General features: G+C 40.4%; 5 non-coding genes across 5 annotated transcripts; 4 read left to right on the forward strand and 1 right to left on the reverse strand.

Moving 5' to 3' along the window:
* Window positions 1-4,267: 4,267 nt before the first annotated feature.
* Window positions 4,268-4,340, reverse strand: TRNAK-UUU (transfer RNA lysine (anticodon UUU)). Its single transcript has one exon. It is a non-coding gene; the product is annotated as a tRNA-Lys (tRNA).
* An 840-nt stretch (window positions 4,341-5,180) lies between these two features.
* On the forward strand, window positions 5,181-5,252 carry TRNAA-CGC (transfer RNA alanine (anticodon CGC)). The gene has a single exon. It is a non-coding gene; the product is annotated as a tRNA-Ala (tRNA).
* Window positions 5,253-5,837: 585 nt separating this feature from the next.
* TRNAI-AAU (transfer RNA isoleucine (anticodon AAU)) lies at window positions 5,838-5,911 on the forward strand. Its single transcript has one exon. It is a non-coding gene; the product is annotated as a tRNA-Ile (tRNA).
* Window positions 5,912-7,118: 1,207 nt separating this feature from the next.
* Window positions 7,119-7,190, forward strand: TRNAP-AGG (transfer RNA proline (anticodon AGG)). The gene has a single exon. It is a non-coding gene; the product is annotated as a tRNA-Pro (tRNA).
* Window positions 7,191-8,411: 1,221 nt separating this feature from the next.
* On the forward strand, window positions 8,412-8,484 carry TRNAK-CUU (transfer RNA lysine (anticodon CUU)). Its single transcript has one exon. It is a non-coding gene; the product is annotated as a tRNA-Lys (tRNA).
* Window positions 8,485-19,235: the final 10,751 nt, after the last annotated feature.

Consider the following 19,235-nt stretch of genomic DNA (forward strand, 5'->3'; position numbering starts at 1 on the left):
TTCCCAAGTTAAGAAACCCTGCAGAAGTACTTAAGTGCCTGGCACACTGCCGGTCCCTCCATAAATGTAGATATTAGTAATTTTATTATTACTTTTCTTGCACTTGTTCAAATTCCTTTTTGGTGACCATGATGAAGTTAATCACATGAAGTCTTGAGGGAGCACAAAGATGAATCAGAGTTCAGCTTATTAATTCAGTCACTTATTTTTTTTATTGAGGTATGATTGACATATTACTTTCAGGTGTAGAATGTAATGATTCAACTTTTTGTATACATTGCTGAAAGATCACTAAAATAAGTCTAGTTAACATCCATCACCGTAAATAGCTACAAAAAAATTTTGTTTCTTGTGATGAGAACTTCTAAGATTTATTCTCCTAGCAACTTTGAAATATGCAATACAGTGTTATTAACCATATTAATTTTAGCTAAGAATATATATAAATATATAACTAATACATATATTTAATTACAATATGTATATGTAAATTCAGTCATTTAGATATAAGTGATAAAAGAGTGCTGTCCACACACTCGAGCTGTGGTATAAAGGAAGGGAAAATTTGGTGGGTGTAGGGTGTGGGGGTGGCAAAGTGAGGAGAAGGGGGAGGCTTCAGGGAGGATGACATGCTTTTAAGGATTAATTCTTTGATTTATTCAGCAAACATTTATACAGCTTTGATTGAGTGCCAAGGCTACAAGGCAGGCCCAAGGGCCTTGTCCTCACCAGAGAGCACAGGCATCCATTTCCCAGAGATGGAGAAAAAGTTCCCCTATCTGAGGAAAGTGTAGAAAAAAGCAAAAGTGAAAAGCTCCAAGGTTTGACTCCATGGTTTCTAAGCAGTCCATCCTTGCAATGAAAGACTCGAAGGCAACTTTGCAGAAAGGCTTTAGCCATGAACAAAGCATGAACTTTGATGTGAAGAATTTCCAGACAGTGCTCATCTCTCTCCACAGCTCTGGCAGCCACAGATTAAGTTGAGCTTAGATGAAGCATAAGAACAAAGAAAGGGGATAAGGGGAGAAATACATCAGAGGCAAGGCAGTTCAGAAAGGATCTTTCTCTTGCAAAGGATTTTAGTTTTTTTTCCTCTATGTCTTGAAAGTTTAACTCTGGGGAAAAGCCTGATCAGATTTGCATTTCACAAAAAACTGTGTCAGTTGGCCTTTGTATGGTTGAATTAGAAGGAGGATATTGGAAGTGGAGGTTTCCTGACTTTAAAGTATACTGCTTTGTTCAGGCCTCGTAATGAGGACTTTCAAGAGGATGTAACAGAACAGTTGTACACTTTGCTGAAAAAGATAGTTATAATTGCCATAGTCCCCGCAAGAGATGGCAAGAGCCTAAATTTGGATGGTAGGATGGGAGCAGAAAAGGAAATGAGATTTTCACAAAATTCCCTGCACCTTTCCCTCTTAAGTATTTAAAAGGTGGACTTGGTGATGGATTGGATATGGAGGAGTACGGTGAGGAAAAGGAAGGAGTCTGAGAAGGCACTTAAATTTCTAGCTTTGGAATTTATGTGGATGGCTGTGTAACTAATCAACATAAGGAATACAGGAGAAGGAAGAAGAGATGAGGTCTGCTGAGTGTCAAGAAATGTGAAGAGTCTGAGATTTTACCCAACTCGCAAGCTAAACTTCTTATGTTAGCCTGTCACACACAGTTTCATGAATACTGGTACGATTCAGAAGACTCCTGGGTCAGAGACAGTGAACAGTTTATTATTCCACCAATAACGATAGCCAATTCTCTGGTTGTCTGGCTCAAATTCCCAGAGGGCAACACCATGACATTTGTACATGCAGTAGGTTGTGATATAAGAGAGAAACCCTAACCCTAGGGATCCTTTATAATGGGCAGGAAGCATGCCTGCCGGTTGCTCTGGAGAGAAACGTTATCTCTATTTTCCAAGGGTGTTTGCTATGCTGTATAAGCATCCTTGAAAAGAATCCAGAACAAAGGGCAGTTAGTGCCTTCCAAGCAATACATGCAAAAATGTGAGAGATCCTTGAAGAATTATCTCCCAACAATGAGTTGTTTTCACTAGTTGAGTTTCTTTCTTTCTTTTTTAATCAAGTCTTCAGAGACTGGATGAGTTAGGTGGAAGGCACATGAGATTTCAAAAGTGGAGAAGAGGGGGGCCAGTTCGACTTGACAGACCAGAAGATTCAAAGAACCTCTGCAGAGCTATTGAGGTCTGCATTAGTCCTTTGTATACTTTTTCTGTGTTTTATATTTTAATAAATGGTAGAAAAGAAGTGTAGCTTGGGAAATTTACATCTGAAGGTTTGTCTAAACTCAGCCTGCCCAGTAGAAGGGTAAATGAGCCATGGAAACTTTTACTAGCTTTTTCCTCTACACCAACCTTGAAGTAGCTGGGTTTCTTGAATGGAGAGTGCCAGCCACACATTTGGTTTTGACTGGAAGAGCAAATGATTAGAACTAGTTGACTTTTAGGTGTTTGAAGATATCCAGGCTAATGGAGACAGGTTTAGAGATTGGGGAATAGTGTGGAGTGGTAATATAATTTTCTGTTAACTTGATCCAGTGCCATTTTATAACTATCTAATATACGAATTACGTGGCTCCTGGAATTGGAGTAACACTTTTGGCAACTCTGTTAGTCCACCAATTGCAGCCAGCTGGATCCTTGTTGAAGCATAGATAACAATCAACATAATGAGGCTGATGTTTCAGTCCACTAAGATCCAAGAGGCAAAATGTAAAAGTTCAAGTGATTGTCTTCTCTTTCTATCCCCCAAAGACTATGAAAAGAAAGGGAGTTTTTTGACCCTCTTCTAAACATAAATACTGATGTATCGGTAAGTCCTTCATCTTCTCAAGCAGTGTGACAGCTTAACATTTATTATTTTACCGCTTGGCACACTCTCTGAGGCCAAGCCAGAATCATTTTGGAACTAATATTCAATTTTGTGACCCTCTCCCACCGCTTATTTTAACAAGGTTGCAAGAGACAGTTGCCTTGTTGTGTTTAATTAAAGTTAATGCAAGTTCCTTTTCTTTTGAAAAAGCTCTGAGCATTGTAAAGAAACTGTGGGGTCACAACCCAAATGGACTTGCTTACAGACAGGAAAAACTGTCATCTATAGCTGTGTGGCCTCACCAAAGTATGAAGATATTTTTTGTGTGACTGTAATGGCAATAATAATGAGCGCCCTGGGTTGCTTCTTCGGCCGTGTTTTTCTTGCTACAAAATGCTACAGTTTTCTGAGGACTGAGCTCAAGGCCCTCACATTATGAGGTTGACATGCTGCCTACTCTACCAACAAGGCAGCTGAGAAGAAGCATTGTTATTTTTCTCTAGAGGTTTTGTAGCTCATTTGATGATTTTTAATAGTAAGGTAAAATCTAATTTCTCTGCTATCTTCTGGATCCATTAGGATGAAATTTCTGCTTTGGCAGTTACCACACGAAGTCTGAGGCAGGGGCTGCTAAGTTCTTTCTTCACTGGTTTCTCGCAGGGCAGAAATGGTGTTGGTGCCCGTTTGCTCAGGCGACTTGAGGCTTTGGGTCACTGTAGGAGAGGGGACTTGGGTTTACGGGGAGGGGCGGATCAGGCAGGTTACTCAGCACAGCACCCATTGCCTTGTATTATATGTTATGTGTCATCTTTATGATTATCCTACAACCCAGTGTTTCTCAATGAAGTGGATGTGAAATCAATTTGATGGCGGGTAGCCTCCAGCATTGTCAAGAATAAAATAGAATCTGAAATATCAGAATGTAGTGCATGTGGTAAGAATAAGTGGTAATTCAGGCAACTTTTGTTCCTATTACATGTATGTGTGTGTGTTCAGATGTACACTAAACTTTAGTCATGGCCAAGAACGTTTGGAAAGCGCTCCCACTAGGCCCTGGGTTCTGAGCGCCAGCACCACCACCTGTGTACCTGGGCATCCCCAGCGCTGAGCAAAGCAGAGGATCAAAAGGAGCACACCAGTGTAGGAAAGAGGGAGCAGTTCTGTGCTTTTGTTGCCTTTAAGAGCGAGCTTGACCTTTGATAACCTACGACCACTGTTAATGAAACTTTTGCTGCACTCTAGATGAAATGCTTTGTGTGGCGCTGTGGCTTCCAGCCGCTTTGCTAAAACGCCCTTCTATCATCCGGACAGGTCCTAGATTATGATGTCTATGCCATGGTCAGGATTTCCTCTCATCTTTTAGCGATATCAGCCTGTTAGTTGCGTTTTTGTTTCTATTTATTAGGATAAAAATGCAGACCTGAGAAAGAAAAGGTGAACGCCCGAACAGGGACTTGAACCCTGGACCCTCAGATTAAAAGTCTGATGCTCTACCGACTGAGCTATCCGGGCTCACGTGCAAGTCGTTTCCCATATCAACTGTAGTCACTTTAACTATGTACTTGAAAGTGATTTTAGAAGCGGCACCTGTGATTCCAGTTCAGAGCCAGCCATTCAGGAATTGCTTGTGAACGCCATAATTAGCGTAGAAACTCAGCCACAACGAGGGTCTTCTTTAAGACCGAGATATAACCATGTTACGTTAATTATAAGATCCCTCAAATTCTTTCTATTTATACAGTATAGATATACATTATATTATTTGTATAGATAAATACTGTAAATCTACACAGTATATGTACTATATAGAACTCAGTGCAGTCACAAGAACTACAGAATGCTGGCCTTCAGTTCCTAGGCGTCCCACAGAAATATCTCAAATATTCTACGTTTGGACCCAAACAGAACGCTTTCAAAAGGAAGCCGACCCGGTGCTGATGCTTTTAAGGAGTAATTGAATCACCTTTTTGGCGGCACTTTGGGGTCGAGGGACAGAAGGGTGGTTTGATTTTGCGCTGAGTCTCAGCTGTCTTTGGAGAAAAAGAAAAAAGGAAAGAAAGAAGTTTTTAAAGGAGAGTTCCACTCTCCTTTTTCTCCTCAGATTTCGAGGTGGTTAGTTCCACCCTTCCGTCTCTAGGTTAAGCGCTTGACAAGGGTCCGATGGCTGGAAGGTTTCCTCCACTTGGAATGTGGATGAATGCTGCCCCGTTAACCGTTTCAAGATCTTGCGGAATACATAAAGACGAATTTAGTTCAGCCTTCAGAAAATCTTAGAACTGCGGGGCAGGGGGCGGGGGGAGAAATCAGATTCAAAGAGTTGGGGAGAGATATAAACGCCCGCGTGGCAAGGGCGGGGATGTAGCTCAGTGGTAGAGCGCATGCTTCGCATGTATGAGGCCCCGGGTTCGATCCCCGGCATCTCCAGGCCTTTAGAATATTTTCCTCTTTTTCTGAGGAATATCGCCCTGAGTTAACATCTGTGCCAATCTTCCTCTATAGAAATTATATTTTTAAAATAACGAATCATTATACTTTGTATCCTCCTCTTCATTAATTCCTTACAGTGTTCTTTTAACCACTGCATATAGAACTGTATATGTCGAGAAGGAAATAGGATAACTTTAAGGTATTTGGGGATATCTTTATCTGTAATGAATGAAATTTGAAACGTAGAAAAACACACCCAATGAAAAGATGGCTGAAGAGGAGCAACCTGGAAATTTGCCCAGAACCAATGAATGAACGGCTATCTGTGGTATCTGGCTGCTGCAAAAGGCAGAAATCATCTTGGCCTGAAAACACAGAAAGGGGAGGAGGAGGTATTGTTAGTCCCTCGTTGCTACGTCATGGCACGAAAAAATAGGACAAATATTGGAAAAAGGACGAAGCCTAGCTTAGTGTAGGAGAATTCAACAGCTCGGGCGCACCGTACTCTTTGCCATTAAAAACACACTATCAAGAACGAGAATAACTACTGATTAAGGCTTTCCAAGCCGCTTCACAGCAGGTGGCCGGTTAGCTCAGTTGGTTAGAGCGTGGTGCTAATAACGCCAAGGTCGCGGGTTCGATCCCCGTACGGGCCAAAGCCTACTTTTCTGGAATTTACACTGCCTTTATGTGATAAGATAGTGTTGGCTGCTCCCCTAGAGGGAGGGGAAAAAACACGTTCCGCGAATGCAGAACAGGCACACCCTGGGGCTTACTCCAGAAGCGACGTTTCGCCACAAGCCCTAACCATCTTAGGGAAGTCCAGATCACCCACCTTTGCAATTCAGGGTGCCCCAAAAGTTTGCCCTAGAGAAACAAGAAAGCCGCAGGACAACTTAGACTCCTATTAAATTCCTTAGAAGGAGAAACGGCGTCACCTGTGTGTTTAGTTGCCAAATACTGCCCTCGAAAGAGTCTGAAAACATGGATGTTTTCAAATAAATGAAATGCGGGGCCAGTGTGAGAAGGCAGTGCTCATTATCTCCGATGGCTCAGTTGCGGATTCCCAGTCTAGTAGATCCTTACTCACACATCAACGGAGGAATTTCATCCTGAGAGTATTCTCTTGTTACTTTGATTTCTTACGTAAGAAAAGACTAAGCCTTTTTCCTGAATCTACCTTGCCCTCTGTCATAAATCTGTTGGTTCAGGTTGGACAACGCCAGCAGTCCCTCAGTTCTGTCTGTATCTTGATGGTAAGTCCCTTGAATCAGCCTCGTTTCCCACCAAAACCCACTTTCAGCAACTAAGTTATGTATCCCCTTGTTCTTTGTACAGCTAATTTCCTTTATTCACGATCTCACAGCTTTGTATGCTGTTGAGCGAATTTACTCCAGTTTTCACTATTGTCCGTGGAAAATACTGAGATCAAGCCAAAAGCTCCACATGGGTTTTGGGAACGCCCAAGGGGACCTCTGGCAGCCTCACGCTTACAGCTGTAGATGAGTTAGGGAGCTTGTCAAAAATGCGGCTTATTGGGCCTCTCTCCAGAGACTTTGACTCAATAAATTTGAGAAAGAGCACAGGTTTCTGCGTTTTTAACAAACGCCATGGTTGTTTCTTAGAAAGGATGAGCCAGAGACCTTTGAGAAACAACGTTTTAAAACAGTCCTCAAAAAGATTGGGTTGCGGGAAAATCCGGGGAAGTTCTAAGAGCCATGTAGAGCTGCTTTCAAAAATAGGGGTGAAAGGGGGAAAGAGAGAGAGAGAAAGAAAACGTCGGTTATTATAGCGTCTTACATGAAAGGAAGCAGAGAAACTTACTAAACATTTAACATATTCAGAAAAAGGGGAAAGACGTGTGGCTCGTTGGTCTAGGGGTATGATTCTCGCTTAGGGTGCGAGAGGTCCCGGGTTCAAATCCCGGACGAGCCCAGTTTTTGTCTCCCGGCTGCTGAACTTTTTCTAATTCGACGTGACATTTCTCACACAACAGAAATTGGTACAGCTGCCATTAAATTAAACTGCTATACCTTCATGTAGAAATGTGTAGGCTGGATATGCTTGATCCCAATAAGTAACTTGATAATTCTAATTAAAAGAGAGACAAGTACTTTTCAATTTTGGCTTTTCTTCAGTTTTCCACCAGTGACTCTTGCAAAGGCAAATGTTTCTGGTTCTTTTATGAGTTCCGACTACACAGTTGTGATCATATGAAAAGTATAACAAGACTCTGGTCACATATCAATTATGTGTCATCCATCATTCATTCATCACCTCACACAGATTTAAATGGAAGCATCAAACACGGAACTAGAGTTGGGGTGTTGGAAACCTTTGTACAAGTTATTTCGGCTTTCCTCTTCAGTATATAGTTGAGTATTCCCCCCTAATTCAGGAGTTCGGCACTTTTCTCTCTCCTCCTGGAGAATATCGTTGGTACGCTCATTAAGCAGATATTTGCTTAGCATCTATTATATTCAATGAACTTTTGCGGTTAGTGGTAAACAAAACATACAAAAATCGCTAGATCCTATATTCCAGTGGTTGTCAAATATTTTATATTAAAATAAAATTGCAACACCCCTCCCCACCTTTTCTGTGTGTGTAAACCTTGACTGTGAAGAAGGACAACAAATGAACAAGAATAAAGGGCCTGAAATTATCTTCAGGGCCACAGATTATCTTCAGGGCCACATCCACATAGTGTGACAAGAAGAGCGAGAGTTGACAGGTGAGGCAAACAGGAGAGGAATGCCTCAACGGGTTACAGGGAAGGCCCAGTACATACAGAGTCTGGGCTTGACGATCTGGGCCCTTTGGGGCTGTGCTTGGAGGCACGCTGGTAACCAGGTCAGGAGCTCTGGAAGTGCCAGAATTGAGGTCACTCATGCAGCATGCGGAGATTCTGACTCCTGGATCCCAGAAACCTTTTGTGGTCTATCAATACAGGTTGGTGAGAATGGGGCGAAGAGGGAAGATAGAGGCAAAGTGGGTGGAACGCACGCTAATAGTTTCAGATAATGCTTACATTGAGTTTCCTGTGATTTTACTTACAAAACAAAAACAAATAAAATCTAGAATCTTGTATTGCATGCCAGGCCAAGAAGAATTTGTATATTCTCATATTGCATTGGGGAAGGCTGGGTCACACGTGCCCGGCTAGCTCAGTCGGTAGAGCATGAGACTCTTAATCTCAGGGTCGTGGGTTCGAGCCCCACGTTGGGCGGGGAAATATTTTGCCAATGCTTACCTCTCGATTTGATCTGTGTATACTCGTGTAATCTCCAAAACGAGGTCCCTCACCACGATCAAACAGAGTTTTAGAGCCTAACACAAGTATGGCATATATGGGATACCGGTGAGCGGCTGGCTATGTTTTACTGGGTCTATGGAGCTACTCCCGCCCGCTGTATAAATCTCGCCCCCTAGCGGGAATACATTTTTCTGATATATTAGAGATTGTATTTGTATACTAGAAATACATGGTCTGTGGTAAGGCACGGGCTTTGTATATTTAAGGTCCTCAAATGATTTTGAAGCACTACCTCCACCAAAAAAGGTTTAGGATGCAGGGAAAAGGATGGCACAGATGTTGGAAAGGGTAAAGTGTGAAGGTGGAGAAAACAATCCAAACAAAGGTAACAGTTTGATGGGCAGACGCTCAGAGGCAGCAGTGACCGTGGAGAGTTTTGAGGATGGTGACTTCATTTTCTAGTCTAAGCAAGTGTCGTTATGGTCAAATGGGAGAAGAATTTTCTATTATCACTACCTCACAAACACTTTCAGTTCCTGACTACCCACATCTGGATAGCACATGGATCACCTAACTGATAATGCTATTTTCAACCTGTTCCCCGTTCATATGGCAAGTAAAAGAAACAACCAACCCACAACAGGTTGCAGTTGTCTACAAAATAAAATCTAAAGAGTTAAGTCTGTTTTTCAAAGTCCAAACTGCGTTTCTACTTCCTACTCCTCTGAACTTTCTACCCTCTAGAAAAAATCTGTCCTGTCCAGCCACTCATGTTTATTCGCTTCGTTCCTACAAATCATACAAATCGATGCTGGTTGTGGAGTAGGTCTATTAAGCCCTGTGCTTCAGAAATATTATCCCAGATAGGAGTGGATTTTGCTATTATTTGGATGACTTGAAAATCAGTCCCTTGGTCAAATTGATCAAGATTTTTTATAAGAGATTTCCCTGTCTCTGTGTGAAAATTCCACCAGGCATGTCATCCTTTATCAATCCTTTGAAGCTTTCACAGGTTCATTGGTATGTGTTCATCACCAAAACAACCATGACTGTGAGTAGAGAAAGCTCACACATATCCCTCTTCATTGATTCTAAAAGCCACATACCTATGTCTCACTTCACTAACATTGTTCCAATGTTCTCTTCAGGCCTCAGGAATGCTCTAGCTTGGGCATCCAAGTCTGTCTGTACATGTGAGTCACCTGGGGAGCTTCTAAAATTTCAGATTCCTAGGCCCCATCTCAGACCTAGTGAATCTGAATCTCTGATGGTTCAGAAACCATTGCTTTTGAGGATGTTCTTTTCTATTTTAACCTGATGCATATAGCAAGTTGGCTGCCTATTCAGGCTAGAACGCCATGGAGAGTCAACACCTTATGTGAAACATTATGTTTCTAGGTGTAAATCATTAGCCTTTTGGTTTAGAAACCTGTTGTTATGTATTTTTCTGCCAATCTCTCTTCCTCTTCTCAGTTCAGGGAGACTCTGGAGGGTTGAGGTTCTGATTCACCTGAAAAGAAATTTTTATCTATCAAGGTATATGGGGAAACCATTCTGGTTTATACCTGATTTGGCCTGAACTTTATGTGAACTAAAGAAGCCTGACTTACGGCCTGTTAGACATAAACTGTACATCTGCTTTAACCATTAAAGTAAAGGTTGCATTTGATCACTACCCTACAGCCAAAGAATGTGTTCTTTGAAGATAAAAATTGATGCCTCCCTTCTTGTGATGCCAGATGAACTCCCCTCCCACGGCACCAGGGTCATGTTGACCCACTGTGTACATGCTACTCTTTAAACAAAATACCTCCTGAAACCTTGAGGAAAAAAAAGTAGTACCCCTGTTATGTGTGATGTATGTTTTTTGTTCTGACATGGTGTAAACTGTGCTGAAAACCACACTTCTCCAGAGTGCTTTCTTCCTTGGTGAAGACTGCACTTCTGGGCTAGTCCTTAGCTTGGCTCCAACAACTGCATTGACACACCAAATGAAACATATTCATCCATTCATTCATTCCACACATTTATTGAGCACTATTATGTGTCAGGCATTGTTTTGGGCGTTTGGGATTTATCAGTGAACAAAACAAAGATCCCTGCTCCTTAGATTCTATGGAAGGAGGCAGATAATAAGTAATAAATATAAAAACAAACTATAGAGGATGTTAGAATGTGATCAGAAGTGCTAAGAATAGGTGTGAGGCATGTTGCAGTATTAAATCGAGTTGTCACGTTAGGCCTCATGAAGGTGACATTTGAGCAAAGACAAGCCACAAAGATACTTTCGAGAAGAGTTTCTAAATAGAGCAATCAGGTAGAGCCTAAGGCAGGAGCATGTCTGGTGTGTTGTAGGAACAACAGGGGTCAGTGTGGCTGGAGCAGAATGTTTGAGGGGAGATGAGTAAGGGGAGGAGGTCAAAAAGGTGTGAGGCCTTACAGGCTTTGTAAGGACTTGGGACTTACCTCTGAGTGAGGTGGGAAGTCTCTGGTTTCTGTACAGAAAAGTCACAGGATCTAACTTACCTTTTAAAAGGATCTCTAGCTTTTGTGTTGAGAATAAATCTTAAGGCGACAATGGTACAAACAAGGAAACCAGTTAGGAGGCTCCTGGCGACAAAGTGGCAGCAGGGGAGGAAGGGAGAAGTGACACAATGTCTGGGTATATCTGGAAGGCTGTCAAAGGGATTTCCTGGTGGATTCGAATGGGGGTGTGAATGATAGTCAAGAATAACTTTAAAGTCAGAATGCCAGCTTTATAAATTTATACCAAGAAACAAAACTGTCAAGTGACCCAGTGTTTTCTCTTTTTGATTGCCCTCAAATTTTGGAAGGCAAAATTGATATGAAAGGTTGCCTAGTATATACTCAGAGGTAAAGGAGTTAGATGATAACAATATTTATGTCACTGTGAAAACCTGATACTGCTGTCTGCACCCCACTGAGACTGCCAAGAGCCCTGGAATATGGATATTGCATTGAAAGAATGTCCACTTCTGAGCATGCTGGAGACACGAAAATTACCACTCTCCATCCTCCCCCATCCAAACCTTCCTTTTTTCTTTACCCAGGAACCTGAATATTGTCATTAATACATCAACTCGCTACAGGTGATGTTATATTCAGATCTAAAACTATTCTATATTTTGCCTATCTAGATCAACAACATCTATAGTTGGGCACAGGGAATCACATGTTTTAAACTAGGTGGACTCCCTAGAATTCAGAGGTGCTGTCAGAACACACACAATGAAACCGAGAATCATGAGTCAACGGAAAATGCATGAACAAGAAGTAACTTTCCTAGAAGAGTACACTGAGCCTTGACACTTTTCCAACTCTCTTTTAAACAAGGCAAGGAGTCTTTCAAATCAATTGATGAAGACATCTTTATTAAGCATCTTTTTTGTGTTGGATACTTAAAATGAAAACATGCAGACAATATGGTCCGTGCCTTCAAGAAGGCTGTTGTCTTCCTACTGGGTGAATGTAATTGACTCAACGAAAATTAAATCCTCAGCTGTATTTTAATGTCTCACATTAGGAAATGAAGGCACTGGGAGTGACTGATTTAAAAAATAGGTGATGGTGATGGAATTGGATAGTTAAGAAATTACCAGTGCTTATCCAGTGAAATCAAAGGAACAAAGATTCTTTTTCTGATTCATACGAATATTCTACTTACTAGAGAGACTAATCATTGAGGATTTACACACCAGATGGTGTGGATACTAACAAGCTGTAAGTCTTATTGTAAAGCCTGAACTCCCTTTACTCACCCAGAAGCCTCTGCTTAATGTTTTGGTTTCCTGGGTCCTATGAGAACTATAAAGGGATATCCTCGATAGGAAAACAAGCATTGCTAATAATACACAACATATCCTATCATCAATGAACTTACTGGGTCTCTGGATTCTAAACATCTTCTGAGTTGCTTGGAACAGACTGCTTTTTCCTATTCTTATAGCCCCTTAGTTATATTGTTCAAACTGAGTTTATATTCTTAAAAATTTAATTTCTGAACCCAAGACCTGTGGCATCATCTCCAAGGCCAAGGTTATCCCTGAGCTTGGTCCTGAGCACCAGCTAACCTAACTGCTTTGATAGAACACTTGAACTGCAAAGGAGTCCTTGATTAAAGGAGGTTAAAAAGGGCAAGGGGGGGTGTCTTCATCTTCTAGGGGTGCCGGAACAAAATACCACAGACTGGGTGGCTTAAACAGCAGAAATTTATTTTCTCACAGTTCTGGAGATTGAGATGTCCAAGATGAAGGTGCCAGCCGTTTCAGTTTCTGGTGAGGGCTCTCTTCCTGGCTTGTTTTCAGAGGGCTGCCTTCGTGCTGTGTCCTCACATGGCAGAGAGATGGAGTGAGCCCTTTGGCATCTCTTCTGGTAAGGACACTAATCCTATTGGATCAGGGCTCCACCCTTATGACCTCATTTAACCTTAATGACTTCCTACTGTAAGTACAGCCACACTGGGTGTTCAGTGTAGACTACAGTAAAGCTTCAACATATGAATTTTGGGGGGGATGCAATTCAGTCCACAGCAGGTGGATAAAAAAAAAAAAAACAACCAAAACATACTTTGACATTTTGTAATTCAGAAACTTGTCTGGCACATGGTAGGCACTCAAATATTTGTTGAATGAATGATTTAGCTGCATTGCTTTTATGACAATGCAATCTTTTATACATATGAATTGTTTAGTAAATGCTATTGAATTAATGAAAACATATCCTACAGTGGCTTTTCCTCAGGACAGATAATCTGAAAGCAGAATCCACGGACTCTCTGTTCCTAACCGGAGCTTGATTGATACTGGATTGAACCAGATATGGAAAAAAAAGCCTAAAGTCAGTAATTTGAGGGGCTGCATAAGGAACACGTAAGCCTAGAGATAGGTATGACCTTGAGAGGTCAGTCTCTGGAAAAAAAGCCAAGGTAGACACAACCAAAATTTTGTGAATATAAGGTTCTAGTTTAGCCCATTCTGGGAAGGTGATCAACAGTAATCTGTGCAGTTAAGTTGCTTCAGGAAGCCTTGGTAGTTGAGAGGAGTAAACAGGAATTGGAATTCTGGGGCTTAATCCTGTTTCCAGGGCCGACTTGGAAAACTGTAGAAGCCAGGCCATAAGTAAAGGAAAAAGGGAATATGCTACTCAAGAGCGGTGATCTGCTCCAGCAGCCCAAGAGGACAACAGCCTAGGCATTCCAGAAACAAAAGACAGTATTATTTTTCTGAACATGAAATAAAAAGGAAAATGTAATGACATGACCTCAGCCATTTTCAGAGATTATAGCTCAAGAGATCTTTTGTACACACGACTGGATTTGAGTCATGCCATGTCAAACACCTGTGCTTAATTAAGAATCAAATCAAAATTCTTTTTTCAAGTCATGTGTGTCATGTTTTTTTCAAACAACAGTTGTTAGGACAAATTCTTATTAACTTGTCTGAACCTAACTACTTAATGAACTGAATTAAGTATTTCTCTTGGCCGAAGGGCACTGTAAAAAAATGACAAGACGTTAAAGGTGCCATGAACTGAGAAATTCTGGGAACGTTGTACTAATCTCTTCACTCAAATGTCACTTCTTACAAGCAGTGCCCTGGGGTTCCCCAGAACCTTGTGGATTCCATATTCCCTTACAATGAAGGAAAGAAGGAATTCTAGATGTCAAGGCTTTGTAACTCTTTAAATATTCATTTAAAAAAATCTGTAAAAAGATTTAATAGTTAAATTAGCTTTGTGAATAAATACTGCATGCATACTGGAACATGCTCCTTAAAATATTCTTTTAATCTCTCTTTTCCAAAGCATGGTGTTTTTCAAACAAAATAAAACAGTAACTTCTCTTAAAAGAATTTTTAGTTTATGGCATATAAATACAATTCTAAGCAATTACAAATGATCAAAGGGAATATGCAGATGACTACTGAATATTGCATTTTAATAATTAAAACATTTGATCAATGCAATTCATGTTCATAAAAATTGCTTGCGCGGCTGGCTCCGTGGCCGAGTGGTTAAGTTCACGCGCTCCGCTGCGGCGGCCCAGGGTTCGGATCCTGGGCTTGGACGTGGCGCCGCTCGTCAGCCCACATTGAGGCAGCGTCCCACATCCCACAACTAGAAGGACCTGCAACTAAGATATACAACTATGTACAGGGGGGTTTGGTGAGATAAAGCAGAAAAAAAAAGAAAAAGAAGATTGGCAACAGTTGTTAGCTCAGGTGCCAATCTTTAAAAAAGAAAAAATTGCTTGCTCCTTCTCTTAAAAATTCAGTTTATTTAATTCTTTATGTAAGTAACAGTCACAATGCTTATATATAAAAAAGTATAAACTGAAAAACCCTGTTTCCAATCAATTTAGTTCCTGCTTCTTCAAAAACAAAAACAAAACAAACAAAACCCCAAAACCTAACTCTCATTGCTATTAATTTTGTGTGTATCTCTCCAGGATTTCTTTATGTATACACAAGTCAATACAAATAGGTGTTTTTATTTTCTCCCTTTTTATAGAAAGATAACACACACTGTTCTGCACAGTGTGCACAATAATAGATTTTTCCCTATCAGTACATAGAACCTCTTCCTCCATTTTCAGAACTCTATAGTATTCCATTATATGGATATGCCATAATTTATTTCCTTAACCTTGCACTGGTGGTCATCACGGTGTCCATGCTATGAAAACACCACGGCAACGATTAACCTCCTGCAGTTATTTTGTGCATGTGCAAGCCATTGGTTAGTGAAAAATACTTAGATGTACAGGATCAAAGGTAATGCACTTTTGTAATTTTGATAGATATTGTCAAACCGTGCTCCATAAAAATGATATCAACTTATTTTCCATAAGCAATATTTGAAAATGACTGTTTCTTCCCACTTTCACCAACAGTGTTTTGTGAAACATTATTTGGTCAATCTGACAGGTGAACAGTAGTATCTCAGTATAGGTTTATCTTTTTCTTACTAGGAGTGAGGTTGAACATTTTTCACATTTTGTAAGTCATCTCTATATCCTTTGATTGAACATGTTAACAATATGTTCTTCATAAGTAAGCTCAGAAAGTACAAAGCACACACCTCAGGAGCTTACCTCTGTTTCCATGTCTATTACAGCTCTGTGTGTGTCTCATATTGTATTTTTTATATTTTTTATTTTCTGTATACGTATTACCTTTTGACATCTTAAAAACCTTTCTGTCTGGGGAGAGAATGCCCCTCCTGGGGCTGGCCAATTCTTAGAGATAGCTAAGGGCTAAGAGATGATGCCCTGGAACATGCCAGAAGCATGCTTTTGATATACAAACTAACCAATCCAGATCCCTCCTCTATCTGTCTCTTAACACCACAGGAAGCAAGATTCCTCAACCTCAGTCATCCCAGAGCATCCCAGATACAGGTAACTAGGGACCACCCTCCAGTCTGGTCCAGCCTTTCCCTACTCCCGCTTTCTGCCTCCTGACCACTCTGAGGCTTCCCCATGTGACCCTTCGTTGTGTGTGCTGTGCCTCGTGTCTCTAGGACCTGTTAGTATAATAAATTTTTGTTTTCCTGAGCCTCTCCTGTGTCTTTTCTTGTGTCCATACCTGACAGACCATCACATAAAAGAACACAGAACACATGTCCTATTGTAACTGGATTCCAATTAGACTTTCTCAAGGTGCTCACACATGGATCAATGACAGCCACGCCCTAGTACTTTTCCATAAGCTGTACCCAATTTAGTGTTGCTGCCACTGTCAGGGTACCCACTGATCTTAGCCACTAGACCATAAAACTCACTTTGATTTTCTATTGCGGAAAAGTAAAAATAGTGATGAACTTGATTAGCAGTGTAAACCTATTATACAAAAAAGAATGGCACACCATACCTTATAATCTTGTTTCTGTGCTGGTTGGTATAAAAGCAGATATGAGTGGGGAGAGAGCATGAAAAAAACACTGAGCTAAGAGTGAAGATTATAGGTTTTAGACACAGCTTTTGTCACTTTAAACGTTTTTTGGTGTTAGACAAATCAATTAAATTATCAGAATCTCAGTCTCCTAGTAAAGGGGTGTAATGCTTGTTCTGTGTACTTATAGGGCTTTTATGAGAATCAGGATAATATGAGTGAGTACTTTCAACGCACACAAATCACCTTTTGGACATAATACCTGAATCCCATCAATATGCACCTTTCTAGGGACGTATATTATCATTTGAAATATATCAATGTTAAATGCACAAATAGTGGACACCAGACAGGCTTCAGAAAGGGAAAACAGTAAAATAAAAAGAGGTCAGAAAAAGGACAGCTCTCCTTAACACCTATAAGAATCCAAGTATGGGACTGGAAATTGCCTTCCCCAGATCTTGGCTAATAACTAAGTAGGTGTAAAAAAAAAGAGAAATGTCAGGGCTGGCTTGGTGGCGCGGTAGTTATGTTCACACATTCTGCTTTGCTGGCCTGGGGTTCACCAGACCGGATCCTGGGTGCAGACCTATGCACCACTTGTCAAGCCATGCTGTGTCAGACATCCCACATATAAAGTAAAGGAAGATGGGCACAGATGTTAGCTCAGGGTCAGTCTTCCTCAGCAAAAAGAGGAGGATTGGCAGCAGATATTAGCTTAGGGCTAAGATTCCTCAAAAAAAAAAAAAAAAAAAAAAGAAGAAAACTAAAACAAAACAAAAAAAGGAACATTCCAGCCAGCAATCTTACCCAGTCTCAAAAGGCTACACCCTGAAGAAGGACCAGGAGTCAGGATAGGCCTGGAACAGCCATGTTGTAATAAGGTCTCTCCAGGGAAAAGTCCCCACATTATTTTGGAGGACTGTATGAAAGACAATGCAGCCAAGAGGATTGGAGATAATCAGAAAATGGGCTCTCTCATTCAAGTTTGATGCACGTTATCTTTCACCAAATTCTTCTGCAACTCAAATTCCTCTAACAGTTCTCTACATTGTACCCTTTCTCCAGAAGAGCCAACCAAGCTACCTGACTCTCTTCACTGCATGCATTTGCTGTGTTCAGCATCAGCAGGTGAAGGCATCAGACGGCTGCCTCTGAAGTCTGAACAGATTGTGATGCTGCCTCTTAGTAGTAATAAAATCTTGGACAAGTTACCTCTCTGACAATATTAATTCCCACCTCACATAGTGTCAAGAGAACTACATATGATCATTCTTTTATTCACTAAAATTTCTTTATTATGCATTAATAACAACAGTTATCATTTATTAAGACCTTACCACACACAAGGCACTATGCTATCTGCTTGAGAGCTAACTACGAACACAACAGAACAGAAGGCTCCTGACCTCAGTCAGTAAAGTGTATGTAATGCTCAGTACATTTCAGGTACTTGGAAATGTTAGATATTTTTTCCTGATGGTTATCTAATGTCTAGCTAAGTTTTATGGACTTAACCTGTCTTACATTCCTAGCTTCTTTGGCTTTTTCTTTTCTTATCTTACACTTCTAGTATAGAATATCTTTTCAAAAGTCATAGAGGAATGAGAAGCCACAAATCAATTAAAAAAAAAAAACACAAGGAAAAACATGCTAAATTTTACTTTGAAAAACTCCTGGAAATCCCATGTCTGTTGGTATGCACAATGTGCATTTTAACCGTCTTATGATAGTCTTCGTCTTAGATATTTGCAATCAATCTAAAGATCATATCAGAGAAGGAATGAAGGAATGACCTACCTTACGGCAGGGCATTTGTTGGCAAGTATGATTAATTTAGCTTTGCCTTGTCTAGTCATTTTCACCATCTGTGTTCCAGCACATATTTTTATAATCAGCTGAAGTCTGGAGTTCAAATAATCCCAGGACTTTTTATAAAAAAACAAATGTTTACATTAGCAGCATACACTTTTCTTAAAGTATGGACTAAATTACCAACTAGAGAGGTTTCATTAACTTAAATACCAAGAATTCTGAGCCAAAACTTCCAAGCTGAAAACCATTACTCCATGACCGACTCAAACTTATTCTTTGAGCTTTTAAATTCTGACAGCTTTTAGGGAGACTGTATTGTTTCTGTACATTCCCACACTTAGCATAGTGCCTGGAATAGTGCTCAGAACGCGTTTTTTAATATGAAGGTCACTGTTGTGTACATATTACTTCTTTTCATTAATTTTCGTTACAAAACTCGAACAGTTGAAGTTTTCATTCAATTATGACTATTGAGCCCAATGTAAAAAAAAATATATCAAGTAACCTTTTGACCTTGCTCACATATACATGATCCTGGAATCAATTAAAAATATCTCTATTTTGTCTAATTTGATTGTGATCAATCACTTCCTTCAAAATTCCTCTCTAAAAATTTTCACGAGATCTAGGAGGCCCTCCTTAATGAATCTCACCCAAATCTGATCACTCAGGTAGTCTAAATTCCATCTACTTAACTGTGGCATTGTTTGCTATCTGTTGTTTTAAGGATTAAATTGTTACTCTTATGCTTCATATGGTGTATTCTCGAAATTTCCACTCTAACTTACCCAAAGATGGGGTCCAGATGAAAGCCTTTCAAAACACTGTGTGGGTTCTCCTGTTTGAGCCTGTAGGGATGACCCGTGCACCGTGCTTTACAAATGCTATTTCATTTGATATTCTCAATAATACCCCATAGGATCTTTATTATCTTTATTATCATCATCCCCATTTGGCACAAGGAAGTTAGAGAGATCACACAACTAGTAAGAGACAGTA

This window comes from Equus przewalskii, chromosome 19, assembly GCF_037783145.1.
Source record: "Equus przewalskii isolate Varuska chromosome 19, EquPr2, whole genome shotgun sequence".
Taxonomy (NCBI): Eukaryota; Metazoa; Chordata; class Mammalia; order Perissodactyla; family Equidae; genus Equus; species Equus przewalskii.